Consider the following 16,361-nt stretch of genomic DNA (forward strand, 5'->3'; position numbering starts at 1 on the left):
TGCAGCACATGGATTATGTCCTAAAAGCCAGATATTTAAATCATAGGGTGAATCCTATCAGAGCAAAGGGAATACAACAAAACCAATAAGCAAGGTTCCTGGCTATTGCTCTGAATTTTTCCCGTGTGATGAAACGTTTGCATTCATGGGATGTCATCAAATAGTAACTCAGATATTTGTGTCTCTTCCAAGAACCACATCACTGTCCAGCTTTCCCACCCCATCCCTGTCAAACCAATTTTGTTAGTCCAATCTTCTGTTTACCCTCCAGGCAGCAGAACAAAGCAAGCCGCTGTTGTTAAAAAAAAAAAATGTTTCTATCTTCAGTAGCTTCTCTTTATATTAAACAGAGTTTAACCATTGCCAGAAAAGAATTTGCATAAATTCTGGTCACTGATATATTTGTTGCAGCTCTGAGTAAAAGAGGTTATGTGCAGAAGCTGCAACACTGCTTTGCGTCCATGATTTAAGATTCAAGATTTCTGTCTCCTGATGGCTAGAAACCAGGAGACCGTGAGTTCTAGTCCTATCTTAGACATGAAGCTAGCTGGGTGACCTTGGAGAAATCCCTTTCTCTCAGCCCTAGAGAGGAAAGCAATGGTAAAACAGAAAACTCCAGGGGCTAGTGCAAGACTGACTCAAAGGCACCAAACACACACACACACACACACACACACACACACACACACACACACACACGGGTTGGTATAATGGGTAAGATGATGGTATGAAGGGTAAGATGATGGCCTAAGTCTTTTCTTAGGCACGGAAGCTGACTGGATGACTTTAGGCTAGACTCTTTCTCTCTGGCCTAGACTGGGAAATTAAAAAAATGTCTGCCTACCAATCTGCATTGGACCAGCATGATAGATCATCGTATATAACCTTCAAAGAAAGGGCCTTCGTCCTGCAGGGAATTGATTCGCTCTGATTAACAACAACATTATGGTTGATGTGGTAGTTGTTATTGTTATTTTCTTCATTTTGGGTCCAGCCTGAAAACCTCCAGATGTATTAGACTTCAATCCTCACAATTCCCATTTCTGTTGCCTGAAAAATCATTACGAATGAATGGTTAGGAAAAGTTAGGCTAGTAGTTTCTTTGACTCAACATACTCATGTAGATATCACTATATAAACCTGGCCCAAAGAGTCTTACAGCGTTCAATATACCTTTTGGATTACAGCTTGGTATTTCTGACCATATTTTTCTGTGTTTCCTATCAATATATGCGGCCCCAACTGGTTAGCCTTTCCAAGTTAGACTCTTCTTTTCATTTTGCTTTAAAATGCAATTTAATTTATTAGAGTTTCACCAATCTCACCATGTCCCACAGGCTTGTGAATTACTTTGGGGGGGACTAAATGTTATATAGTCCATCTTTTAAAGTTCCACACTGTGTCTTTGTGATGGTCACAGTTATTCTTGTGGTTATCATGATCAGTGCAACTTTTCCTTCCTCTTTCAATGAAGGAGAAAAAAAAATTACAATTTGAGAACATTTGTGGAATACATTGCAGAATTTCACCCAATAGCTAGAGCTGGGAGGGGCCTGAATGGAGGGTCGGTAAGCCCACTCCTTCCTGGTGAATTGGCAATTAAAGAGTGATATTTTCTATCCAGAATGGGAATTATATTTTAAATATTCTCAACAGGAGCAGAGGGCCTAAAGTCGCCTTGCTATAGCTTTGCTTTTGTTCTTGGTTACTACTTAAAATCTTTCAACTGAAGGAGTTTATACTTTCATAAATAAAAATGAAATTGCATGGGGTCTACTTTTGTTCATTGACACTGAATTAACTGGTGTTTTAAATAGTAATCTTGAACAGTCTGCTAGATTAACCTTCTACCTTGCTGAGACTGCAGGAAGCCCCTCTCTCAGTTTAAGCTATCCAGCTACACTTCACACTGAGGAACAAACCTCTGCTCAGCACACCTTAAGACATTAATTCCTCAAATCATTACATTCCCCCCCCCGCTTCTTAATGGAAAAGAAAATGGAAAGAAAAAAAATTGTTAGTGGAAAAGTAGCTTCTGCAAAGACACCTCTGTGAAAAGGCACCCACAGGAAAAAGAGGTTCATATAAAGCACACTTTCGTGGAATGGATACTGCATCAAGGTTCCTTGTTGTAGAGAAACATATGCATGAGACTGCATGCCAGCAGTCAGGTGTGCCAGGTAGATTAAACTGTAGTTCCACTTGTGGCGATACATGGTCGATTCAACAGCTTCCTCAGACCACACAGCTAATCCTTGAGATGGAATTAACCCTCTTTCAGAGCCACTACTTAATGTGAGAAGTGAACCACTCCCAAAAAGTATCCCTGTATCTCTCCCTGCATCGAATCTTACTCAGTTAGCCTTCATTTAACTCAATACCCTACCCTATCTGGATGTCATTGCCACAATGGTGAATTTAGGGCCATACTGCTGCTAACCTGATAAAATTTCAGTTTAGAGGTTAATGTAACTCTGAGGAATCTCATACATTCCATAGAGGAGAAATGTAACTCTGAGGAATCTCATAGCACAATTGCCATGGGTCAATGTGATAAGTCCACTAGCAACATCTTTGCCACTTGGCTATCAGAGAAAAAAAGTCTCTTATGAGGTGACAGAAATATGTGAAAGGCCTAGCTAGCATATTTGTAAGGGTACCATGATCTTTCTCTCTGTGCCAGATTGCAAGATATTCTTTACAACTTGGAAAATTTCCTCAGGATACCACAGAGGTAGATTAAAAAAAAAAAGTTTTCTTTGCTGCACTCACTACCACAGAAAAAGCTTACCAATGAGTTTTTACCTGTACTGAATCAGTTTCCACATGTTTTTATCCAGTGTTCTAGTATCACCCCATTTCCTTCCTTGTCCACAACTTGGAATACAGGTAGTCCTCGACTTATAATAGTTCATTTAGTAACTGTTCAAAGTTACAACTGCCCTTTTTTGTGATGTTAATAAAATTCCACCCACATCTCTTGAAGCCCTTGGACTGGCTGCAGGAGTCCATTGCTGCCCCCCAATCCCGGAAAAAAAATATCTACTCAGTGGAGGACAGAGAATAGATGTTTGACTGACTTTCTGCTCCACTGGCTCATTGAATGCCCTGGCTCAAACTTACCATGGCCTAAAATCACACTGACAGGCACACACACTAATCCTTCTCCATTTTAACTGTAGAGGCCTTGAGGTAGTAGAGCTACCATTGGCTGTTGCTGTATTGATGCTGTTGTGGGTCCAATCTAGAAAAAAGTATATCATCCATCCCTGGGGACCTAAGAAGCAGATATTGCTAGCATTCAGTGAGATGAATTCTCCTTTCTTGGCCTAGATGGAAGGATGCTAGCTTTTTCTCTGCTGGACAGGACAAAACTAGCAGGTAGAAAACAGTCTTCTACAGTCCTTATCCCAATTTGGCAAAAACCAGTTGCTAAGATATTGAGGCTGTTGCTACTGCTCTCTAGCTCTTTGCTTCTTCAAGCACGACTGGGCCCATACTATGCAATTCTGCTTTTACACTGTTATAACAGGGCTATAATAGGGTTATACCAGGGGTCTTCAAACTTGGCCCTTTTATGACTTGTGGACTTCAACTCCCAGAATTATTTAGCCAGGCACACTGGCTGAGGAATTCTGGGAGTTGAAGTCCACAAGTCATAAAAGGGCCAAGTTTGAAGACCCTGGGTTATTCCATAGCTGGTCTGCAAAAATCCAGAGAATCACTAGATGGCAGCATAGAGCACAGAGGCAGACTTATTCATTACTTCCCTCTAGGGATTATTTTCATTTTTACAATCTGATATTGGTCTATTTAAACATTTTTCCACATCCAGAATTGGTGCCACCCTATATTTCTACAACTGGCTCTGTGTCTTTAATGTAAGTGAACCAATTAAAGTCCTTCTGCCTCCAAACCAAATGCCATGGGAACAATTCTGCAGCATGAATGCTGGAACTGCAGGGTGAGCAATTATGCTCCAGCAGGAACTTTTGTTTTTGTCCTAGCTCTTGCCTGATTGGCCGTCCTCCCTCCCCTACTGAAATGAAGGGGAGCACCCATCCATCATCTCACCAGAGGGTTGACCACTTGCTTCCTTACTGCAACAATGATGGCAATGGATCAGAATAGGTTGTGCTTTCCCGTTGATCAGTTATACTACGGAAGATGCAGGTGGGATGAGGTGAAAATGCTTCTGGAGCAAAGGAGATGAAGTCAGTGGCCGTAGGAAAATGCCATCTCTCCTGGTCAGCCATCCCATGCTTTGACAGAAGGGATGACCTTGAAAGGTAGCTCCTGGTACTGTAGGGGAGTGCTTCCCTGCCCCCACCATCTGACAAGACTTTTCTCCCCTGCAATTAAGGTGGGAGGATGAATAACAGACTCGGCTCATTTAGCAATAACACAGCAATGAACAACAGCAGTGTTGGAAAGCAGCAACACATACAAGGTCCCGCTTCTGGAAATACCTGTTTTGCTCCGTGAATGTGAAGCAGGGTTTGATTTCTACCACTATCTTCAGAAGGTTAGAGGCCCATGAAATATGCCAGAGAAAATGATTAAAAAATACATAGACTTTTAAGCCAGAATTGTTTTTGTTAGGCATAATAGTAGGAAACTACGAGAAAGAATGTATATACTTAATTTTACATGTATTAACTGCAGTGAGAATAGTATTTGCTCAATATTGGAAAAATGAAAATCTACCAACGGAGGAAGAATTAATTAAGAAAATTTTAGATTGTGCAGAAATGGACAGATTAACATTGAAGATAAAAGAGAAAGAAGATTCAGTATACTTTAGAACATGGGACAATTTTTATCAATGGCTAGAAAAACGAGCTAGAGAGAAAGGAATGTAATGTGTACTATGTAACATCAAATATGTATTAGTAAGAAGAAGACTATCGGGTGAAGAGAAGATTTAAGAAATATATTATTAACTAATATATTAATTATGAAAATATAGAAACTAATTATTATTGTTTTTTAAACACATGAATCCAGGCAATATGCTGTTTGCTAAATACTAAAGAATGTTTATATATATATATATATATATATATATATATATATATATATATATATAGAGAGAGAGAGAGAGAGAGAGAGAGAGAGAGAGAGAGAGAGACAGAGACAGAGACAGAGAGACAGAGAGAAACACAAGAATTACATGATTATAGTACTGCTCTAGCTAAGCACTGTTTTATCTGGAATATATATTATCATTTGGAATTGGTTCCTTGGTTGCAATTTGCATACATCTCACAGAGTTGCTGTCTCCTGTCTTCCAACTTGTCTTATTCCTCAAATAAGAGAATTAAGTTTCCAAGTGACTCTTCACCGCACAAGATGTTGGGAATGTCAGGCTGTATACATAAAGGTCCACAAAGGAGGTGGGGGGAGGAGGAAACGCCATATGCCCCATGATGACACTTGCATAATGACATTGGAATGCATAGGACATCTCAAATGCATGTGACATTATTGGGGTTTATTACAGACATCTGTGACTCATAGCACAAAATGTGAAATTAACTTGCATGTGCCAATATTTTGAGCTGGGAGAGAAAAACCCTAGGAACACAAAAGTGAATTGTTATTTATTTTTCTGAAAATGTGTTGACAAAGCTCCCAAGTACTGGGCAGAGTCTGTCTTTAATTGAGGACAGCTTGCCCATTATAGCATGAAGCTGTATGCTGACTCTCATTCTGTAAGCAAGCCCTAAGCATCTTTCCCAAATTTCCCTAAAAAAAAAAAAAAGACTACTATTGCTATTGCTCCTTCAGCCTCCACAGTTTTCCACCCGCACTAACCTGAATCTTCTTGTTTTCCTCTGTCAAATCAGTGTATCAGTATTAAATCAAATTATGAGTTTCCAAGTCCTATTACTAATGGGAAACATAACTGTGCAGCAAATTAACTATACATGGAATGTATTGGGAGACACTGCTGGAAACATATCCTGATATGCCCATCAGCCTGGAACAAACAAACCACTCACATTCAAATTCTCACTAGTGACAAATAGAATTGACTACCCCCACCCCTGTGGATTCCCTTTCCTTTCCTTTCCTTTCCTCTCCTCTCTTCTCTCTCTCTCTCTCTCTCTCTCTCTCTCTCTCTCTCTCTCCTCATCTGCTCCTATATAGTGCGATTCTTGCCAGATGACACGTCACGTGCAATTTATCTCTCTGCTTCCCACTGTGAAATCTTTATTTCCTGAGCCCAGATGTTTGGTTTTTCTTCTGTTATTTTAATTAGATTCTGTTCAGCTACTGCTTTCACAAAGTCTCGTTATTGCTTCAAGAACATGATAAAAAAAGAGCGCCAGACATTAGCAGGAGGAAAGGGAGAGAGTCCCAGCGAATAGAAAAGGGATATTGGAGAAAAAGAAGGCAATTAGAGTTTTTAGTGATTGATAATTGCCAAATGGGGAAAAAGATAAAAACGAACCTTGTGGCCACAACCATGTGTTGCCAAACAGGAGATGCAAGAACTTAGTGACTGCTTCGCTAAGGGCTCCCAATGGCATTGACATCGATCTGCCTCAACATGATGCCCCCAGATGTGCTGAGATTGTAGCTTCTCATGGTCCTCCTGGCAATTTCCTAGACAGGTGACTGATCTATGGAAAAGGGTAAGGGAAAGAGAACTGTGGTTTACTGGACGAGGCAAATTTTGCCATTAGATAGAATGGAGCAGTTTCACTGTTACGAAGAAACAGCCCCATTCCTCTTTCTTGAAAGATTGAGTTGTATATAACTATCCTAATGCCAGTCATGGATGCAACCTCCATTATGTTTCCTGTCCAGCACTCTGAGTTGTACTAACTACATCCAGCCAACTTTTAAATGTCCCTGATGTTTCTGAACAAGCATCATTCTGGGGCCCTTTGGAAATGTGAAGCTTGGCTAAGCCCAACTGTTGAATTAGATAATTGTACCAGAATCTCCCCTTTCTAGCATCCAGCGCACGTGACTTCCTCAAGCCTTTACTCAAGAGAAAAGTGAATTCTGTTTTTGCTAGAATTATTCTAAATGGTCTGGAGCAGGGGTCTTCAAACTTGGCCCTTTTATGACTTGTGGACTTCAACTCCCAGAATCCCAGCGTGCCTGGCTGAGGAATTCTGGGAGTTGAAGTCCACAAGTCTTAAAAGGGTCAGGTTTGAAGACCCCTGCTCTAGAGTACTTTTGCACAGAAGCAGAGTATCAAGAATGGGCAATGCTGCCAGATCTAACTGCTCCAAGGAAATCCGAAACACAAAACCTGGACATATACCAATAGCTGCAATCTATCAGTCTCAAAGACCAGACTGCAGCAATCTTCCTGATGACTCAAGGAAATAAATGGAAGCTTTCCTTTTCACCGTGGCCCAGGTTTCAACTTCCAAAACTGTTGTTAGACCTGACTCACTCTGGGCCCTGGATTGAAATGCAGCCCATTTCAGGATAAGGCAAGCATAATTAGTTATTGATAATCTCCATTAAGTGTAAACATGTCCATTGGAAAGCAGAGGAAATGAGTACAAAGGAGAAAGCAATAACCCAAGTTGGGCTTAAGCCGGCAGGCTGTTGGAATTAAAGCCACAATTCTTGCAAGGGGTGATCTTTAGTGGTTGGGATATGTTTGTGCAGTAACTACATCATAAAGCAACTTTCATCCTGAACAAGAGGCCCCGGGGCACGTTAGCATGAATCAAGCAGTGCAGGAACATAAGAGCTGCCAGACAGTGTAAGGCCAATGATCCATCTAGCCAGGCATTTGGTCTGCAAAGTGAAATGAGGAGAAGCTGGGGGGAAAAAAAGGACTGGGCTCCAGCAAGATGACCCACCGCACTGGTTTCACCCCAAAATCCAGATGCATTTGAAAATGTAACAGACACACCTGCAAGGACTTCAGGCCAGGGTGAAAGTACCAAGCTTTGAGGCCCAGAGAGGTACAACCTCAGACTGCAGGATCACATTCATCCTCCAAAAGTCCTGTCCAATGACTCCCCTAATTATTTGTGACTAAACTGTAACTTTTCATATGATAGAACGAGTTTTATTTTTATTCAATTTTAACGGAAATGAAATTAAATCAGTTTTAATCATCATCCTGGCCCCTGCCACTACTTTGAAGAGTTTAGTCTCCAGCTTCTTCAAAAGGCCATATGAATAAACATAAGAATGACCTATGATTCTTCACTGATGATGGTGATAACGCAGTCAGAGGGTAGAGTCAATTCCTATTGGCTGCTGTGGATACTCCTATCCCATCCAGTTCACAAACTGGCCATCCATTGTGTTGGGCTTGGGGAATAATTTCCTTGCTAGCCCCTCAGCAATCTGAAAGGTAGCTAAAGCTTCCATTCCAGGAAGCTAGCATATAATACAGGGTAGGAAGAGAAACACAGCCAGGGGAATCCACTAACTTTATAGACAGTCACCAATCCTGTCAATGAGGCAAAATAGAATTTGGCTATCAGGTAACACAAAAGGATACTTTTCTACCCACTCAAGGACTGCAGGAATATAGCCGTGAAGAAGAGCCCAGTAGAAGACTTTCAGCTAGCCCAGTGTTTCCCAAACTTGACAATTTTAAGGCACGAGGACTTCAACTCCCAGAATTCCACAGCCAGCAACGCTGGCTGTGGAATTTTGGGAGTTGAAGTCCACATGCCTTAAAATTGTCAAGTTTGGGAAACACTGAGCTAGCCTAAGATTAGAGTGGCAAGTATCTATTGATCACAAATAGTAAAGATGTCCTAGCATTGCGAAGCAAACAACCTTCCCCTCTCCTTTTTCTTCTTTTTCTGTACCTTTAAGAGCATCTTCATCTACCAAAATCTACAGGTAAAGCTTTCCTCAGCACAAGAAGACAATATTATCACTGCCTAAGTAAGATCTGCAGGACATGCTGCTCTTAATGGCAACAGCCACCTGAGAGCTTCCAGTATGTCTTCATTTTTAGTGCCTGATTGTGCCCATTCCCTTCTTTTATGACAAAGTTCCTATTGGGCCTTCCCAGTAGCAAGCGGTGCCACATGTGGCATTTAATTACCTCTCCGCTGAATGTTGCTGTGCTCTTGCCACAGGATTAAGTGCACAACATAGTCGTCACTTAACAGCAATAATTAATGCATAATGCAGATGCATTACAGGACAGCAGGAAACCTCAGGCTCCTGTATGCTGCTTGCCTATTGGTCTTAGCCCTGTAGAAACAGATAAATAAAAGCTTGGGAGCCATGCTATAAAAGGAGGGGAATAAATGTACACCTAAGATGCCCTGTCATCTGATTCCGTGGATTTAGTTGATTAAAATCATCTGATTTTAGGTAGCCTGCAACCCGTTCATCAGTTAATGACCAAAACCCAGCCGAATCCTGCTGCTAACCCTGGAATAAACATTCTTAATTTTAATTGCCAGCAAGTAAATTTGCTTTATTCAGTCTGCTTTTATCTGCAAACGGTGTTTTGTTACGTGAATGTTTGCAGCTGTAATAATAAGTCTACCCTATCCATCATCATGATGGTTCTACAGTAGAGATGCCAGCACAAAATGAAGAGCTTATAAGGTTTCCAATCCCACCTACCCTTCTCCCCCTCCACTCCAGAATTTGTTTTAAAACAGTGATGTGGGAAACTCAGGGCTGGCTAGAAATTATATTCTTAACCCTTCTTTGTTCTCAGCGAAGTACTTGTGGAAATTCCTTGTAGCCACTTCAAACCATCTTTTGTCTACGTTGCCCTCATTGCAGGGATCACACACTAACCAAGCTATAGCACAGGGGTCTTCAAACTTGGCCCTTTTATGACTTGTGGACTTCAACTCCCAGAATTCCTCAGCCAGCTCATGAGCTGGCTGAGGAATTCTGGGAGTTGAAGTCCACAAGTTATAAAAGGGCCAAGTTTGAAGACCCCTGCTATAGCAGCTTTACCCGTTTCTTCAGCACTGGAGTCACACAACACAAAAGGGGGAAAAAAAACATATCATGGATTATTGTGCTGGGTAAACTAGGGCAGGGCTTTTCAACCTTTTCACCCATTGTACCACTTTTAGGATATGGCAATATCCGAGTACCACCAGTCGCCTAGCAAGATGTCAAAAACTTGGTGACCAAAAAAAAAAAAAAAGGGATAAGTACAGGTAGTCCTCAATTTACAACAGTTTGCTAAATGACTATTCGAAGTTACAATGGCACTGAAAAAAGTGCCCCCCAAGCCACAACCGAGCAAGATACCTGCCCGCCCACCCAGCGGTGCTCTTCCTCCTGTCCGAGGTTTTCATTGTTGTGAGCATTTCTGTTGAGGATTGGCAGCGGGGGTCGGGTGGGGGGTGTTTGGCTTTTATTTCCCCCATCTGCTGGGTGGTTGCAGCAAGTTTTGGTCACTTCACATGACCCTGGGATACTGTGACTGTCATAAATATGAATCAGTTGCCAAGCATCTGAATGTAAATCACAAGACCCTGGAGATGCTGCAATATTCCAGCTGATCGGGGCTTCTTCTGGGCTCAGAAGCACCAGGATCAGTGCCGAGCTCCAGCTGGAGCCTGGCGCTGATCCTGGTGCTTCCACTGAGCCCTGACAGTCCCGAAGAAGTGTTGATCCTGGCATTTCCGCTGAGCCCTGACAGCCCTGCAGCTCCAGTCATCTCTCGCTCAGGCTTGTGCGGTGCTGCCACCGGTTCAGCTCATTCCCCTCCCCCGCTACCCCTTTTCTAGGATGGTCGCGTACCACCTGCCAGGTGCCAATGTACCACAGGTAGTACCCATACCACTGGTTGAAAAGCCCTGAACTAGGGCACCGAAGGAAGAGCCATAACTATTATTAAGACTATGAATACTTCAAAAATGATTTTGAAGAAGTGCTTCAGAACTCTGTAATTTGTCAAGGCAACCATTTTTGTTCAGGTCTCTAACCCAAGCCGTTTTTTTTTTTAAAAAAAAAACCCACTGCTGCTATAAAAAGCTAGTTCTTTAAAACCAAGGACTCTTCAAGCAGCCACACCTTTCTTCACAATCGCCAGAAGATTAAAAAAAAAGGGTGGAGGGCAAGGGGGACAGGCTATTGTAATGTAGAGGTGCTGTCTAAAACATTTCTTTCTAATCATTTTCAAGGTATATACCGTATTACCTAGGTTTTGCTGAATTTTCTGTCTTGATGCTTTGATTGCTCTGATCCTTCCTACTTAACCCCAGTTTCGCCCACGGTGGAAAGAAGCAATACTTTTTCTTTTTTAAAACATTTAGTTATACCCTGAACCAGACATGTCAAACTCGCGACGTCACGTGACATCGCGCAATATATCAGCACAGTTTTGCCATTGCCAGCAATGGGGTGGGCGCGGCTTCTGGATGACACATCCGGCCCGCGGGCCGGTAGTTGGATACCCCTGCACCTGAACTGTGCCCATCTTTTCTGTTTCCCCACAATGCCTCTGGGCTGCTTGGAGACCTTATAGGAATATTCAGGGGAAATGAAGACGATATCTGAGACAAAAAAAAAAAAAAACATCTATACTTGAAGGCATCTAATGTACACTCTGCCTTATATCAAGTCATGCAACACCACCAACTCCTAGAGATCTTCCAGTACACAAAATATTAGACTCTCTACCTCTCACTAGGCTTAAATCTAGGAAATCAATTAGGAATAACATACCATAGTCTTACAATCTAAATCAGTGGTTCTCAACCTTTTTAATGCCGTGACCCCAACCGGTCGTAAGTCGAGGATTACCCAACCGGTCATAAGTCGAGGACTTTCCCTGCCCTGGAGCACCGTGCATGCGTGGTGCCACCCCCTGCACCGGCCAAGGCGTAGCTGGCAAGTGGCAGAAACGGAGCAGGCCGACCACTGGCTGGGCCACCAGCTGGCCCAGCCCAAGGGAGGTAAGGCACCCGCCGGGCCCCACATGCGCCAGCAACCCTCCCTGCGCCCGCCGGCCTCCCACCTCCCACCCCTGGCCCTCTTTTACTTACATTTTTAGTAGTTGCTCAGCAGGGAGGGGTGGAAACTTCCATACAGCTCGCCTTCGCTGCAGACAACTTGCAGCACCGTTTGCAGAATGGGACTTTTGGCGGGCTCCGCAGGGCAGAGACAGCCTGGACAATTCCTATTGGCTTTTGAAAGCCAATAGAATTAGACTCTATTCAAGTGAGTCTATTCTATTGGCTTTCAAAAGCCAATAGACTAAAAGGGAGTAGCACAGCTAAGGAAAAGGGGGAAAAATGGCTGACTGCGTTGTTTGGCGACCCCTGTGAAATGGTCGTTCGACCCCAAATGGGGTCGCGACCCACAGGTTGAGAACCGCTGATCTAAATGAAGAATGGTGACTAACGTTTTAATAAGCACAACCAAACAGATCACACAGATCCAACAAAACCACTTCCAGGAATGCAGTTGCCCCCCAAAGTATGGAGCCACTTGAGTAGAATCAAGACAAGCCATGCCAGAACTAAGACAAATCTCTTTAAGTGGGGAATGGCCAGGAATCTATAGTGTGACTATAGTGCACTGGAACAAACTATAACACATATAGTTCAAGAATGTCTCCTTAGGAAAGGTACCTGAGATGATCTCATCGCAGCCACACCAGAAGCAGTTACATGGTTTGCTCCTTAGATCTTGAATTATAACATCTATCTCATTGCAATTCTATGGTGATTTTATTATGGTTTTATCTTAATTTAATATATTATGTCCTATATTATATTGTGTGTGTGTGTGTGTGTGTATGTATAATTGCTGACGCTAAATTTGTATATCAGTGATTGCATGGCATCTGTAGATGCCATATGCTAAATAAATAAATGCAACAGAATCAGCCAGATATGCAAATGTTAGATTCCACAATCCCTTTTACTCCATCTATCAGTTACATTTTATATTCATCACTTGGGTTTTTTTCCTCCCCTTTAATCCTTATTTACCTATCAATCTGGGGGTTTATAATTAATTTTGGAAACCATGAGAGTTGCTTAGAGTTCTGGAATAAATTCAGAGGAAGAAGAAATCAAGTCAAAATATGGAATCAAGCATGAGATCTACCTGTCTATCAAAAACTGCAGACAGCGACAGATTTATAGGGAACGTGATACCAAATCCATCTGATCATAACATTTCTCCTCCTTGGATTTTCTGCAAAATCAAAACAAACAATTCAAGGGAACAGCCCTGAGTCAATGAAATCCCACCCCTCTAAGGGAAGCAAGCAATCATTACAGCTCACAAAATCAGAGGAGCAACTTTATTGGTAGCGTCTATCCCCAACAGGAGTCACCCTGTCTGACTTGTGGGGGAACCGTATATATTTGTTTAATAAAAAAATAAAATCACCACATGATAAGAAATCACTAGGATAAGGGAAGGGAAAAAATACAACACTTGTTCCCAAAGTTGTCGCTTGGGTTTGGCTTGGCTCAGCCGAACACAATATTAAAACTGAGGAATGAGCCAGTTCAGCAACTAATCAGCATGTTTTATTGGGCAGCCGAGTGATTTCAAATATGCCACAAACTAGCATGTGACAGAGATATTGCAGTGCTCCGGATTATTTTGATAACTTTGACTTTGCAACATTTCTTAGCTATTGCTCAGTGGGGGACTTAAAACTTGGTTCAGGTCCATAGACAAAACACAAAAAGGATATAATTGGGCGAGATGGCGGGGGCGGGATGGGGGGGGGAGGGCAAGCTGCTTCACTTTAGGAAGAGAGTTGCAGCAAGGATCCAAGATCTGTTTTCGAATTTGTATTCTGGTAACGAACTGCTCAGTTTGGTAGTAAATTGTGCAAAAATAGAGTAGGGCAGAGCATCGAGGTGGTCAAGAGATTTTGGATAGGGAAAGCTAGTGTGAGTTGTGAAAGGCTCCAGAAAAAAAAAGTCTTCCAGACAAAAAGAACATATGAGGTTTCTGAATCAAGCAAAGGCCAAGTGTTATAGTCTAAAGCAGGGGTCCCCAACCCCTGGTCCGTGGACCGGCACTGGGCCGCAGCATGCCAGCAACCAGGCCACACAAACAAGCAAAACCCTATCTGCGGGATGCAGACAGCGCACAAAACCATGCACTTTCTGGTCCATGGAAAAACCTCTCTCCACGGAACCGGTCCCTGGTGCCCAAACGATTGGGGACCTCTGGTCTAAAGGTGCAATCTTACTGTCACTTATCTAGATTGTGCTAAGAATCAAGATAAAATCTAAACTGGATACAATAATCCAGCAATAAAAAGGAGGAGTTTGAATGAGGTTGAATTTAACACTTAGCAGTAGATATCCGAAACAATAATGCCTTTTTAAAAAAATTCATGCTAGGGATTATTAAATAAAATAAAATAAAACTGCTGGCATCGGAATACCATCACATAAATCTGTTGCTACTACCCTTTGAACATGATAGTTACATTTTTTGCATCTCCTTCAATCTCTAATGGATCCTTCTAAAGATTTCCATGCAAGTCTGTTTGCTCTCCCTTTAAAAGAATTCATTAGAAGTTGAAGGAGGCACAAATAAGTAATCAACATGGCCAAAGGATCAAAGAAGTTCTGGAGAAGGAAGAGGGAAAGCTCTGAGGTCTTTTTAGTTTAAAGAGAAAAAAATGACCAGAATGCACAGGTGGTGGAACAAAAGGTTTGCTCCTGGGAATATTGGAATTCCAGCTCATCCAATGAAATTAATCTGCCATAGACTCAGAGCAGCAAAGGAAGGACTTCTTCAAACAACATTTATGGAATTCAGTGCTAAAAAAGTGTGATGATAGGAATTTCTAATGTAGATGGTTTTAAGTTTTAAGACGTTCACATAGACTCAGATGGCACTAAATTACAAGGTACCACTTTGTCATAATCCATTTTGCTTGATTTTGCTTACCTTGTTGTATAAACTCAATCACTGTAGTTTAACATCATGCTTTATGGTTTAGTATACTGCAAGCGAGAATATTCTGAATTCATTCCTCCTATAGCAGAATTTCCCCTCCCCCCATTCAGGTAGAATGACACCACCTGGTTTAATAAGGGAATTTTCCTCCCCACCAAGCATAACAGGATTCCCTTTATATATCCCTCTCTTTTATGGGGCTAGGATGAACACTATCCTAACTTGCAACCCTTTTGTTCACATGTGCATTATGGTAAGATATCCTTAAATAGGAAAAAAACATATTAATAAATTCTGTTTTAAAAATTGGAATGAATAATATGGAAGTGAAGCAGTAGCCTATTCATCTAGTGATCCCCCCCTATTTAATTGCTTTACATACGGACACACACAGAAACAGAAGTAATGAAATTTAAGGAAATCCTTATGATGTGATTGTGTAGGTCAGCTATTGCCCACCTTACAGGTAGGGCTACCAGATTTAGGTGGCAAAAATCCAGAGGACCACTAGATCAGTGGTTCTCAACCTTTTTGAACGAATCGCCCCCTTGAGCCAATGAGGAAGTTGTCATCGCCCCCCTCCCCCAACATAACCTCTCAATCACAACCTAGGAAATAATTCTTCGATTTATGCGAACACTTTTTTGTTTCTTTAAAATTGTCATCATTACATATCGATGCAAATAATTTATTTCCAGTCTTTTTCCCGTATCTTCCATATTCTGGTCAATGGCGCGCCACTGTATGGGCAGAGGCTGCTGCGCAACGCGCATGAAGAAAAGCGATGCGTATTCACATATGTACGGCATTCTGTACTGAAGCTAGCTGGAGGAACATTTGAAAACGCAATTCAATCCACTAATAGCGAGCGATCTGATGTTTTTGTACGACAGATATACAGCGATTCACTGTACGAAAAAGTCTCAAAAGTGTCCCCAAAACTTCTCGCTCCATCGCCCCCATATCGCCCCCTTTTCGTTCCTTCGCCCTCACATCACCCCTTTTCGTTCCTTCGCCCCCCTGAAAAATGAAATCGCCCCCTGGGGGGCAATATCGCCCAGGTTAAGAACCACTGCACTAGATGATAGCAGGGGAATACAACCCCTATTTCTTTGCAACCCACATCTGTAGTTCAGGATTATCGACATTTGGCAGGAAAGACCTTTTCACATTTATGTAATCAGTATAATGGCTCGCAACTGATCTTCAATATTCCACATAGAAACCCCCAAAGCACGTAATAGAGTTTAGGAAGTGAGAGGTCCAACAGTTTAGTCTTTCCCTTCATCAGACAATCCTCATTGGTTAGACAGTTTTAGTTCTTTAATTCTTTAAAGAAAGAAATGGGTTTTCAAGCCTCTCTCATATCTCCACTTTGGTAATGGAGATATGATTGTTGTCTCCTCTTTTCCACGTCTCTTTAACAGCAAGCTGTTGTATTCATTTTAAAAAATGAAGACTACGCTATCTTTTGTTGGTAATGGCCAAGGTTTGTT

The sequence above is a fragment of the Crotalus tigris genome, unplaced genomic scaffold (assembly GCF_016545835.1).
Source record: "Crotalus tigris isolate CLP2741 ecotype Arizona unplaced genomic scaffold, ASM1654583v1 scf7180000018146.467361, whole genome shotgun sequence".
Classification (NCBI taxonomy): Eukaryota; Metazoa; Chordata; class Lepidosauria; order Squamata; family Viperidae; genus Crotalus; species Crotalus tigris.